Raw genomic sequence first — 10,545 nt, 5'->3', positions numbered from 1 at the left:
TGACATCGAGGATATGGAGGTTGATGTGGAGGAATGAAATTTGAGGACATGGAACGGTTGATGTGGAGGATGAAAAAAAAAAACTACATCGAGGATATCGGAGGTTTGATGGTGGAGGAATGAAATTGAGGACTATGAGACGGTTGATGTGGAGGACTGACATCGAGGACATGGACATTGATCGTGTAAGGACAACATCAAGGATGTGGAGGTCAATGAGAAAGAGAAGGAGCAGCCCATGATCCTGGGATGAAGATGGACCCTCCAGCAGCAGGACAGGCAGATGTTTGCCATGCACTGCCCACAGGCAGAGTGGGTCCCCTGCCGCCAGGCTGGGGCTGGGCTGGCCGGCCCCGCTCCGGCACACGCCAGCCCTATGCCAGTGCTTGGGGCCCAGCTGCCAGCCCCAGCCAGGCTCAGTGCTCAGGGGAGTCCTGCTCTGCCAGCGTGTGCCAGCCTGGGGACACAGGGAACAGCCCGCAGTGACCATGCTGCTTCCTTTTACCAGGACTGACAGGGCCTATGGCCACAGCTCTGTAAATACTTTCTGGATGGTAGAGGTTTTCTGTAAATATGTTTTAAAGATTGTTAACTCTATAGGCTCACTCCCATGTAAATACCTTCTATAGATTGTTGTTGTTAGAAGGATGTTCCTAATGAAAGATGTTCTGTTGCTGATCGTCTCTTAAACTTTGTTTATTTTTAAAACCCCACTTGTCTTTGCAATTCCTTTGAGCGCTCGCAGCCTTTGAGAATTGTTGTGGCTTCTACTTGCTCCAGGTTCCCAGGGCTGGAGGTCCCTGGGGGTGCTGGCACGGCCGCCCTGGGGCTGGGGGTCTTGCACAGAAAAAAAGGAAATGCAGCTGCTGAGGCATTGCGAGGCTAAAGAGCATCTCCATGGCCTGAGCAGGAGTCACTGAGCAGGCTTTGGTGGCATCGCTGCAGGGGCCACTCATGTCCAACCCCCCCCTCTGCTGGTGACAGCTTTGCTCTTGGGGACACTGCTCTGCCCCAGCCCAGCAACACGAGCAGGGCCCAGTGCTGGGACTGGCACCAGTGGGACCCCCTGTGCACAGGGACCCCCAGCCCGGGGCGGCCGTGCCGGCACCCCCAGGAGCACCAAGATCTGGCAGCAGTTTGCTCAGCTGCCCTTTCCAGAAACGGAACCATCTCCTTCCCGAGAGAATTCAACCTACCTCTACCCAAGATCATTTTCTACACCCTGCTGATCAGAAATGTTCCTCTGGACTTCCTCCACCACAAACATGCCCACAGCCCTGGAAGAGATACCAGGGGCATCATTAAAGCCTCCACAAACACTGCACAGGCACCCAGGATCATCAGCTTTCCTTCTTTGGCATTCAGGCTCCCTGCACTGCTCCTGTTCATGTCCTCCTCCTCTCTCCATAACTGTGGGAAGCGCAGAGCTCCCAGGCAATGCCAAGGCCAGTGCCTTCCACGGGTTGTTGGACACCGCCATGGCTGCTGCCCCTGTTGTTCCCAGGGAAGCTGCTGAGTGCCAGAGGGGACCATGAAGTTGCTGAGGGCACTGGAGCACCTCCCTTGTGGGGAAAGGCTGAGGAAGTTGGGGCTCCTGAGGCTGGAGAAGAGAAGCTTGTGTGGAGACCTCAGAGCCCCTTCCCAGTGTGTGAAGGGGCTACAGGGAAGCGGGAGAGCGACTCTTCCTCAGGAACTGTAGTGACAGGACAAGGAGTAATGGGATGAAAATGAAAGAGACTTGGAATAGATTTGATGACGGGAAGAAGTTCTTTACTGCCAGCGTGGTGGTCCCTGGCACGGGCTGTGCAGAGAGGCTGTGGACGCCCCATCCCTGGGAACATGCAAGGCCAGGCTGGACAAGCCCCGCAGCAACCTGCCCAGGTGGGAGGTTGTTCAGGTTGGAAGCAGATGATCTTTAGGGTCCCTTCCAAGCCAAAGCATTCAAGGATTTGATCATTCTATCATCCCCATGTCCCACCGTGGAGTGGCCCTGGAACTTCTGTGACATCACAGACTGTTCCAGATGGAACATGCAGGACCTGGAAACGAATGCAGTGGACCATCCACCCGCTGCCAGTGGTCAGTTCTCACTCTCTCTTCGCTACATCTGTCGGTGCTGAGCTGTTCCTGCTGCCTGGACTTCTCCTGCCTGCACTGAAGCACCAATCGCAGCAGGATGTCCACTCCTGTCCCAGCAAAGGTACAGTGCCATTCCAGGGAGGTGGACACCCCTGACCGAGTGGGTGGACTGCAGCCCTGTGGGGATGGTGTGGAACAGGGACCCCACTGAGAGGTTGTGCTCCCTGATGCAAGCGTGCCAGAGACACCGTAGAGGACATGGAAGTGGACATGGGGGTGGATAGGGAAGAAATGATGGAGGTGGATGTGGAAGAGTCTATTGAGGATACGGGGGTTGATGTGGAGGATGACATCGAGGATATGGAGGTTGATGTGGAGGATGAAATCGAGGATATGGAGGTTGATGTGGAGGACGACATCGAGGATATGGACGTTGATGTGGAGGACGACATCGAGGATGTGGAGGTCAATGAGAAAGAGAAGGAGCAGCCCATGATCCTGGGATGAAGATGGCCCCTCCAGCAGCAGGACAGGCAGATGTTTGCCATGCACTGCCCACAGGCAGAGTGGGTCCCCTGCCGCCAGGCTGGGGCTGGGCTGGCCGGCCCCGCTCCGGCACACGCCAGCCCTATGCCAGTGCTTGGGGCCCAGCTGCCAGCCCCAGCCAGGCTCAGTGCTCAGGGGAGTCCTGCTCTGCCAGCGTGTGCCAGCCTGGGGACACAGGGAACAGCCCGCAGTGACCATGCTGCTTCCTTTTACCAGGACTGACAGGGCCTATGGCCACAGCTCTGTAAATACTTTCTGGATGGTAGAGGTTTTCTGTAAATATGTTTTAAAGATTGTTAACTCTATAGGCTCACTCCCATGTAAATACCTTCTATAGATTGTTGTTGTTAGAAGGATGTTCCTAATGAAAGATGTTCTGTTGCTGATCGTCTCTTAAACTTTGTTTATTTTTAAAACCCCACTTGTCTTTGCAATTCCTTTGAGCGCTCGCAGCCTTTGAGAATTGTTGTGGCTTCTACTTGCTCCAGGTTCCCAGGGCTGGAGGTCCCTGGGGGTGCTGGCACGGCCGCCCTGGGGCTGGGGGTCTTGCACAGAAAAAAAGGAAATGCAGCTGCTGAGGCATTGCGAGGCTAAAGAGCATCTCCATGGCCTGAGCAGGAGTCACTGAGCAGGCTTTGGTGGCATCGCTGCAGGGGCCACTCATGTCCAACCCCCCCCTCTGCTGGTGACAGCTTTGCTCTTGGGGACACTGCTCTGCCCCAGCCCAGCAACACGAGCAGGGCCCAGTGCTGGGACTGGCACCAGTGGGACCCCCTGTGCACAGGGACCCCCAGCCCGGGGCGGCCGTGCCGGCACCCCCAGGAGCACCAAGATCTGGCAGCAGTTTGCTCAGCTGCCCTTTCCAGAAACGGAACCATCTCCTTCCCGAGAGAATTCAACCTCTACCCAAGATCATTTTCTACACCCTGCTGATCAGAAATGTTCCTCTGGACTTCCTCCACCACAAACATGCCCACAGCCCTGGAAGAGATAGCAGGGGCATCATTAAAGCCTCCACAAACACTGCACAGGCACCCAGGATCATCAGCTTTCCTTCTTTGGCATTCAGGCTCCCTGCACTGCTCCTGTTCATGTCCTCCTCCTCTCTCCATAACTGTGGGAAGCGCAGAGCTCCCAGGCAATGCCAAGGCCAGTGCCTTCCACGGGTTGTTGGACACCGCCATGGCTGCTGCCCCTGTTGTTCCCAGGGAAGCTGCTGAGTGCCAGAGGGGACCATGAAGTTGCTGAGGGCACTGGAGCACCTCCCTTGTGGGGAAAGGCTGAGGAAGTTGGGGCTCCTGAGGCTGGAGAAGAGAAGCTTGTGTGGAGACCTCAGAGCCCCTTCCCAGTGTGTGAAGGGGCTACAGGGAAGCGGGAGAGCGACTCTTCCTCAGGAACTGTAGTGACAGGACAAGGAGTAATGGGATGAAAATGAAAGAGACTTGGAATAGATTTGATGACGGGAAGAAGTTCTTTACTGCCAGCGTGGTGGTCCCTGGCACGGGCTGTGCAGAGAGGCTGTGGACGCCCCATCCCTGGGAACATCTAAAGGCCAGGCTGGACAAGCCCCGCAGCAACCTGCCCAGGTGGGAGGTTGTTCAGGTTGGAAGCAGATGATCTTTAGGGTCCCTTCCAAGCCAAAGCATTCAAGGATTTGATCATTCTATCATCCCCATGTCCCACCGTGGAGTGGCCCTGGAACTTCTGTGACATCACAGACTGTTCCAGATGGAACATGCAGGACCTGGAAACGAATGCAGTGGACCATCCACCCGCTGCCAGTGGTCAGTTCTCACTCTCTCTTCGCTACATCTGTCGGTGCTGAGCTGTTCCTGCTGCCTGGACTTCTCCTGCCTGCACTGAAGCACCAATCGCAGCAGGATGTCCACTCCTGTCCCAGCAAAGGTACAGTGCCATTCCAGGGAGGTGGACACCCCTGACCGAGTGGGTGGACTGCAGCCCTGTGGGGATGGTGTGGGAACAGGGACCCCACTGAGAGGTTGTGCTCCCTGATGCAACGTGCCAGAGACACCGTAGAGGACATGGAAGTGGACATGGGGGTGGATAGGGAAGAAATGATGGAGGTGGATGTGGAAGAGTCTATTGAGGATACGGGGGTTGATGTGGAGGATGACATCGAGGATATGGAGGTTGATGTGGAGAATGAAATCGAGGATATGGAGGTTGATGTGGAGATGAAATTGAGGACATGGACGTTGATGTGGAGGACGACATCGAGGACATGGACGTTGATGTGAAGGACAACATCAAGGATGTGGAGGTCAATGAGAAAGAGAAGGAGCAGCCCATGATCCTGGGATGAAGATGGCCCCTCCAGCAGCAGGACAGGCAGATGTTTGCCATGCACTGCCCACAGGCAGAGTGGGTCCCCTGCCGCCAGGCTGGGGCTGGGCTGGCCGGCCCCGCTCCGGCACACGCCAGCCCTATGCCAGTGCTTGGGGCCCAGCTGCCAGCCCCAGCCAGGCTCAGTGCTCAGGGGAGTCCTGCTCTGCCAGCGTGTGCCAGCCTGGGGACACAGGGAACAGCCCGCAGTGACCATGCTGCTTCCTTTTACCAGGACTGACAGGGCCTATGGCCACAGCTCTGTAAATACTTTCTGGATGGTAGAGGTTTTCTGTAAATATGTTTTAAAGATTGTTAACTCTATAGGCTCACTCCCATGTAAATACCTTCTATAGATTGTTGTTGTTAGAAGGATGTTCCTAATGAAAGATGTTCTGTTGCTGATCGTCTCTTAAACTTTGTTTATTTTTAAAACCCCACTTGTCTTTGCAATTCCTTTGAGCGCTCGCAGCCTTTGAGAATTGTTGTGGCTTCTACTTGCTCCAGGTTCCCAGGGCTGGAGGTCCCTGGGGGTGCTGGCACGGCCGCCCTGGGGCTGGGGGTCTTGCACAGAAAAAAAGGAAATGCAGCTGCTGAGGCATTGCGAGGCTAAAGAGCATCTCCATGGCCTGAGCAGGAGTCACTGAGCAGGCTTTGGTGGCATCGCTGCAGGGGCCACTCATGTCCAACCCCCCCCCTCTGCTGGTGACAGCTTTGCTCTTGGGGACACTGCTCTGCCCCAGCCCAGCAACACGAGCAGGGCCCAGTGCTGGGACTGGCACCAGTGGGACCCCCTGTGCACAGGGACCCCCAGCCCGGGGCGGCCGTGCCGGCACCCCCAGGAGCACCAAGATCTGGCAGCAGTTTGCTCAGCTGCCCTTTCCAGAAACGGAACCATCTCCTTCCCGAGAGAATTCAACCTCTACCCAAGATCATTTTCTACACCCTGCTGATCAGAAAGGTTCCTCTGGACTTCCTCCACCACAAACATGCCCACAGCCCTGGAAGAGATAGCAGGGGCATCATTAAAGCCTCCACAAACACTGCACAGGCACCCAGGATCATCAGCTTTCCTTCTTTGGCATTCAGGCTCCCTGCACTGCTCCTGTTCATGTCCTCCTCCTCTCTCCATAACTGTGGGAAGCGCAGAGCTCCCAGGCAATGCCAAGGCCAGTGCCTTCCACGGGTTGTTGGACACCGCCATGGCTGCTGCCCCTGTTGTTCCCAGGGAAGCTGCTGAGTGCCAGAGGGGACCATGAAGTTGCTGAGGGCACTGGAGCACCTCCCTTGTGGGGAAAGGCTGAGGAAGTTGGGGCTCCTGAGGCTGGAGAAGAGAAGCTTGTGTGGAGACCTCAGAGCCCCTTCCCAGTGTGTGAAGGGGCTACAGGGAAGCGGGAGAGCGACTCTTCCTCAGGAACTGTAGTGACAGGACAAGGAGTAATGGGATGAAAATGAAAGAGACTTGGAATAGATTTGATGACGGGAAGAAGTTCTTTACTGCCAGCGTGGTGGTCCCTGGCACGGGCTGTGCAGAGAGGCTGTGGACGCCCCATCCCTGGGAACATGCAAGGCCAGGCTGGACAAGCCCCGCAGCAACCTGCCCAGGTGGGAGGTTGTTCAGGTTGGAAGCAGATGATCTTTAGGGTCCCTTCCAAGCCAAAGCATTCAAGGATTTGATCATTCTATCATCCCCATGTCCCACCGTGGAGTGGCCCTGAAACTTCTGTGACATCACAGACTGTTCCAGATGGAACATGCAGGACCTGGAAACGAATGCAGTGGACCATCCACCCGCTGCCAGTGGTCAGTTCTCACTCTCTCTTCGCTACATCTGTCGGTGCTGAGCTGTTCCTGCTGCCTGGACTTCTCCTGCCTGCACTGAAGCACCAATCGCAGCAGGATGTCCACTCCTGTCCCAGCAAAGGTACAGTGCCATTCCAGGGAGGTGGACACCCCTGACCGAGTGGGTGGACTGCAGCCCTGTGGGGATGGTGTGGGACAGGGACCCCACTGAGAGGTTGTGCTCCCTGATGCAACGTGCCAGAGACACCGTAGAGGACATGGAAGTGGACATGGGGGTGGATAGGGAAGAAATGATGGAGGTGGATGTGGAAGAGTCTATTGAGGATACGGGGGTTGATGTGGAGGATGACATCGAGGATATGGAGGTTGATGTGGAGAATGAAATCGAGGATATGGAGGTTGATGTGGAGGACGACATCGAGGATATGGAGGTTGATGTGGAGGACAACATCGAGGACATGGACGTTGATGTGAAGGACAACATCAAGGATGTGGAGGTCAATGAGAAAGAGAAGGAGCAGCCCATGATCCTGGGATGAAGATGGCCCCTCCAGCAGCAGGACAGGCAGATGTTTGCCATGCACTGCCCACAGGCAGAGTGGGTCCCCTGCCGCCAGGCTGGGGCTGGGCTGGCCGGCCCCGCTCCGGCACACGCCAGCCCTATGCCAGTGCTTGGGGCCCAGCTGCCAGCCCCAGCCAGGCTCAGTGCTCAGGGGAGTCCTGCTCTGCCAGCGTGTGCCAGCCTGGGGACACAGGGAACAGCCCGCAGTGACCATGCTGCTTCCTTTTACCAGGACTGACAGGGCCTATGGCCACAGCTCTGTAAATACTTTCTGGATGGTAGAGGTTTTCTGTAAATATGTTTTAAAGATTGTTAACTCTATAGGCTCACTCCCATGTAAATACCTTCTATAGATTGTTGTTGTTAGAAGGATGTTCCTAATGAAAGATGTTCTGTTGCTGATCGTCTCTTAAACTTTGTTTATTTTTAAAACCCCACTTGTCTTTGCAATTCCTTTGAGCGCTCGCAGCCTTTGAGAATTGTTGTGGCTTCTACTTGCTCCAGGTTCCCAGGGCTGGAGGTCCCTGGGGGTGCTGGCACGGCCGCCCTGGGGCTGGGGGTCTTGCACAGAAAAAAAGGAAATGCAGCTGCTGAGGCATTGCGAGGCTAAAGAGCATCTCCATGGCCTGAGCAGGAGTCACTGAGCAGGCTTTGGTGGCATCGCTGCAGGGGCCACTCATGTCCAACCCCCCCCTCTGCTGGTGACAGCTTTGCTCTTGGGGACACTGCTCTGCCCCAGCCCAGCAACACGAGCAGGGCCCAGTGCTGGGACTGGCACCAGTGGGACCCCCTGTGCACAGGGACCCCCAGCCCGGGGCGGCCGTGCCGGCACCCCCAGGAGCACCAAGATCTGGCAGCAGTTTGCTCAGCTGCCCTTTCCAGAAACGGAACCATCTCCTTCCCGAGAGAATTCAACCTCTACCCAAGATCATTTTCTACACCCTGCTGATCAGAAAGGTTCCTCTGGACTTCCTCCACCACAAACATGCCCACAGCCCTGGAAGAGATAGCCAGGGGCATCATTAAAGCCTCCACAAACACTGCACAGGCACCCAGGATCGTCAGCTTTCCTTCTTTGGCATTCAGGCTCCCTGCACTGCTCCTGTTCATGTCCTCCTCCTCTCTCCATAACTGTGGGAAGCGCAGAGCTCCCAGGCAATGCCAAGGCCAGTGCCTTCCACGGGTTGTTGGACACCGCCATGGCTGCTGCCCCTGTTGTTCCCAGGGAAGCTGCTGAGTGCCAGAGGGGACCATGAAGTTGCTGAGGGCACTGGAGCACCTCCCTTGTGGGGAAAGGCTGAGGAAGTTGGGGCTCCTGAGGCTGGAGAAGAGAAGCTTGTGTGGAGACCTCAGAGCCCCTTCCCAGTGTGTGAAGGGGCTACAGGGAAGCGGGAGAGCGACTCTTCCTCAGGAACTGTAGTGACAGGACAAGGAGTAATGGGATGAAAATGAAAGAGACTTGGAATAGATTTGATGACGGGAAGAAGTTCTTTACTGCCAGCGTGGTGGTCCCTGGCACGGGCTGTGCAGAGAGGCTGTGGACGCCCCATCCCTGGGAACATGCAAGGCCAGGCTGGACAAGCCCCGCAGCAACCTGCCCAGGTGGGAGGTTGTTCAGGTTGGAAGCAGATGATCTTTAGGGTCCCTTCCAAGCCAAAGCATTCAAGGATTTGATCATTCTATCATCCCCATGTCCCACCGTGGAGTGGCCCTGGAACTTCTGTGACATCACAGACTGTTCCAGATGGAACATGCAGGACCTGGAAACGAATGCAGTGGACCATCCACCCGCTGCCAGTGGTCAGTTCTCACTCTCTCTTCGCTACATCTGTCGGTGCTGAGCTGTTCCTGCTGCCTGGACTTCTCCTGCCTGCACTGAAGCACCAATCGCAGCAGGATGTCCACTCCTGTCCCAGCAAAGGTACAGTGCCATTCCAGGGAGGTGGACACCCCTGACCGAGTGGGTGGACTGCAGCCCTGTGGGGATGGTGTGGGACAGGGACCCCACTGAGAGGTTGTGCTCCCTGATGCAGCGTGCCAGAGACACCGTAGAGGACATGGAAGAGGACATGGTGGTGGATAGGGAAGAAATGATGGAGGTGGATGTGGAAGAGTCTATTGAGGATACGGGGGTTTGTGTGGAGGACGATATCGAGGACATGGAGGTTGATGTGGAGAATGAAATTGAGGACATGGACGTTGATGTGGAGGACAACATCAAGGATATGGACGTTGATGTGGAGGACAACATCGAGGACATGGACGTTGATGTGAAGGACAACATCAAGGATGTGGAGGTCAATGAGAAAGAGAAGGAGCAGCCCATGATCCTGGGATGAAGATGGACCCTCCAGCAGCAGGACAGGCAGATGTTTGCCATGCACTGCCCACAGGCAGAGTGGGTCCCCTGCCGCCAGGCTGGGGCTGGGCTGGCCGGTCCCGCTCCGGCACACGCCAGCCCTATGCCAGTGCTTGGGGCCCAGCTGCCAGCCCCAGCCAGGCTCAGTGCTCAGGGGAGTCCTGCTCTGCCAGCGTGTGCCAGCCTGGGGACACAGGGAACAGCCCGCAGTGACCATGCTGCTTCCTTTTTACCAGGACTGACAGAGACTCTGGCCACAGCTCTGTAAATACGTTCTGGATGTTAGAGATTTTCTATTATCGCAGGCCTGTTCCCTAGGGTGTATCACTGTATCCTGCAGCCATAGGGAGGAGGAGGAGAGATTATCCAGCAGGCAGGAATTGTGCAGTAATATCGATTTATTTAATTATTTTACAAACTCTTTTATAGACTTTTTTCTTCATAGTCTAATTGCACAAAGGACCAGCCACCCCTTGGGGTCATTGGCTAAAATCGTAAAACATCCATTGTCAAAATATTTTTCTACTATACCATAAACAAGACTTTCCAAGGTTGCAGGTGGCTTGGTTGCTTACATTCCCTGCTACCTCTTCTGCGTGAGAGAAGAGTCTCTCACGGGCTTAGAAAATAGCAAGAAAATCCTTGCTAGCAGCTTTTTTGTACCTACTATTCCCCCTTTTTGTTTTTTAAGATAACAACTCTACTATTAATCCTAAATAGAAATCTACATCAGTTATGAATTCTAAATATGTCCTTAAGGCTTTAACTATCTGACTCCATAACAAGAAATTCAAAATTCAGTCTCTGCTTGTGGGAGGACCATCCCAGTCTCTGCTTGTAGAAGGACCATCTG

Source organism: Corvus moneduloides, chromosome 33 (genome assembly GCF_009650955.1).
Source record: "Corvus moneduloides isolate bCorMon1 chromosome 33, bCorMon1.pri, whole genome shotgun sequence".
Classification (NCBI taxonomy): Eukaryota; Metazoa; Chordata; class Aves; order Passeriformes; family Corvidae; genus Corvus; species Corvus moneduloides.
The sequence above is the reverse complement of the archived record's forward strand: the minus strand, read 5'-3'. Positions refer to the sequence as shown.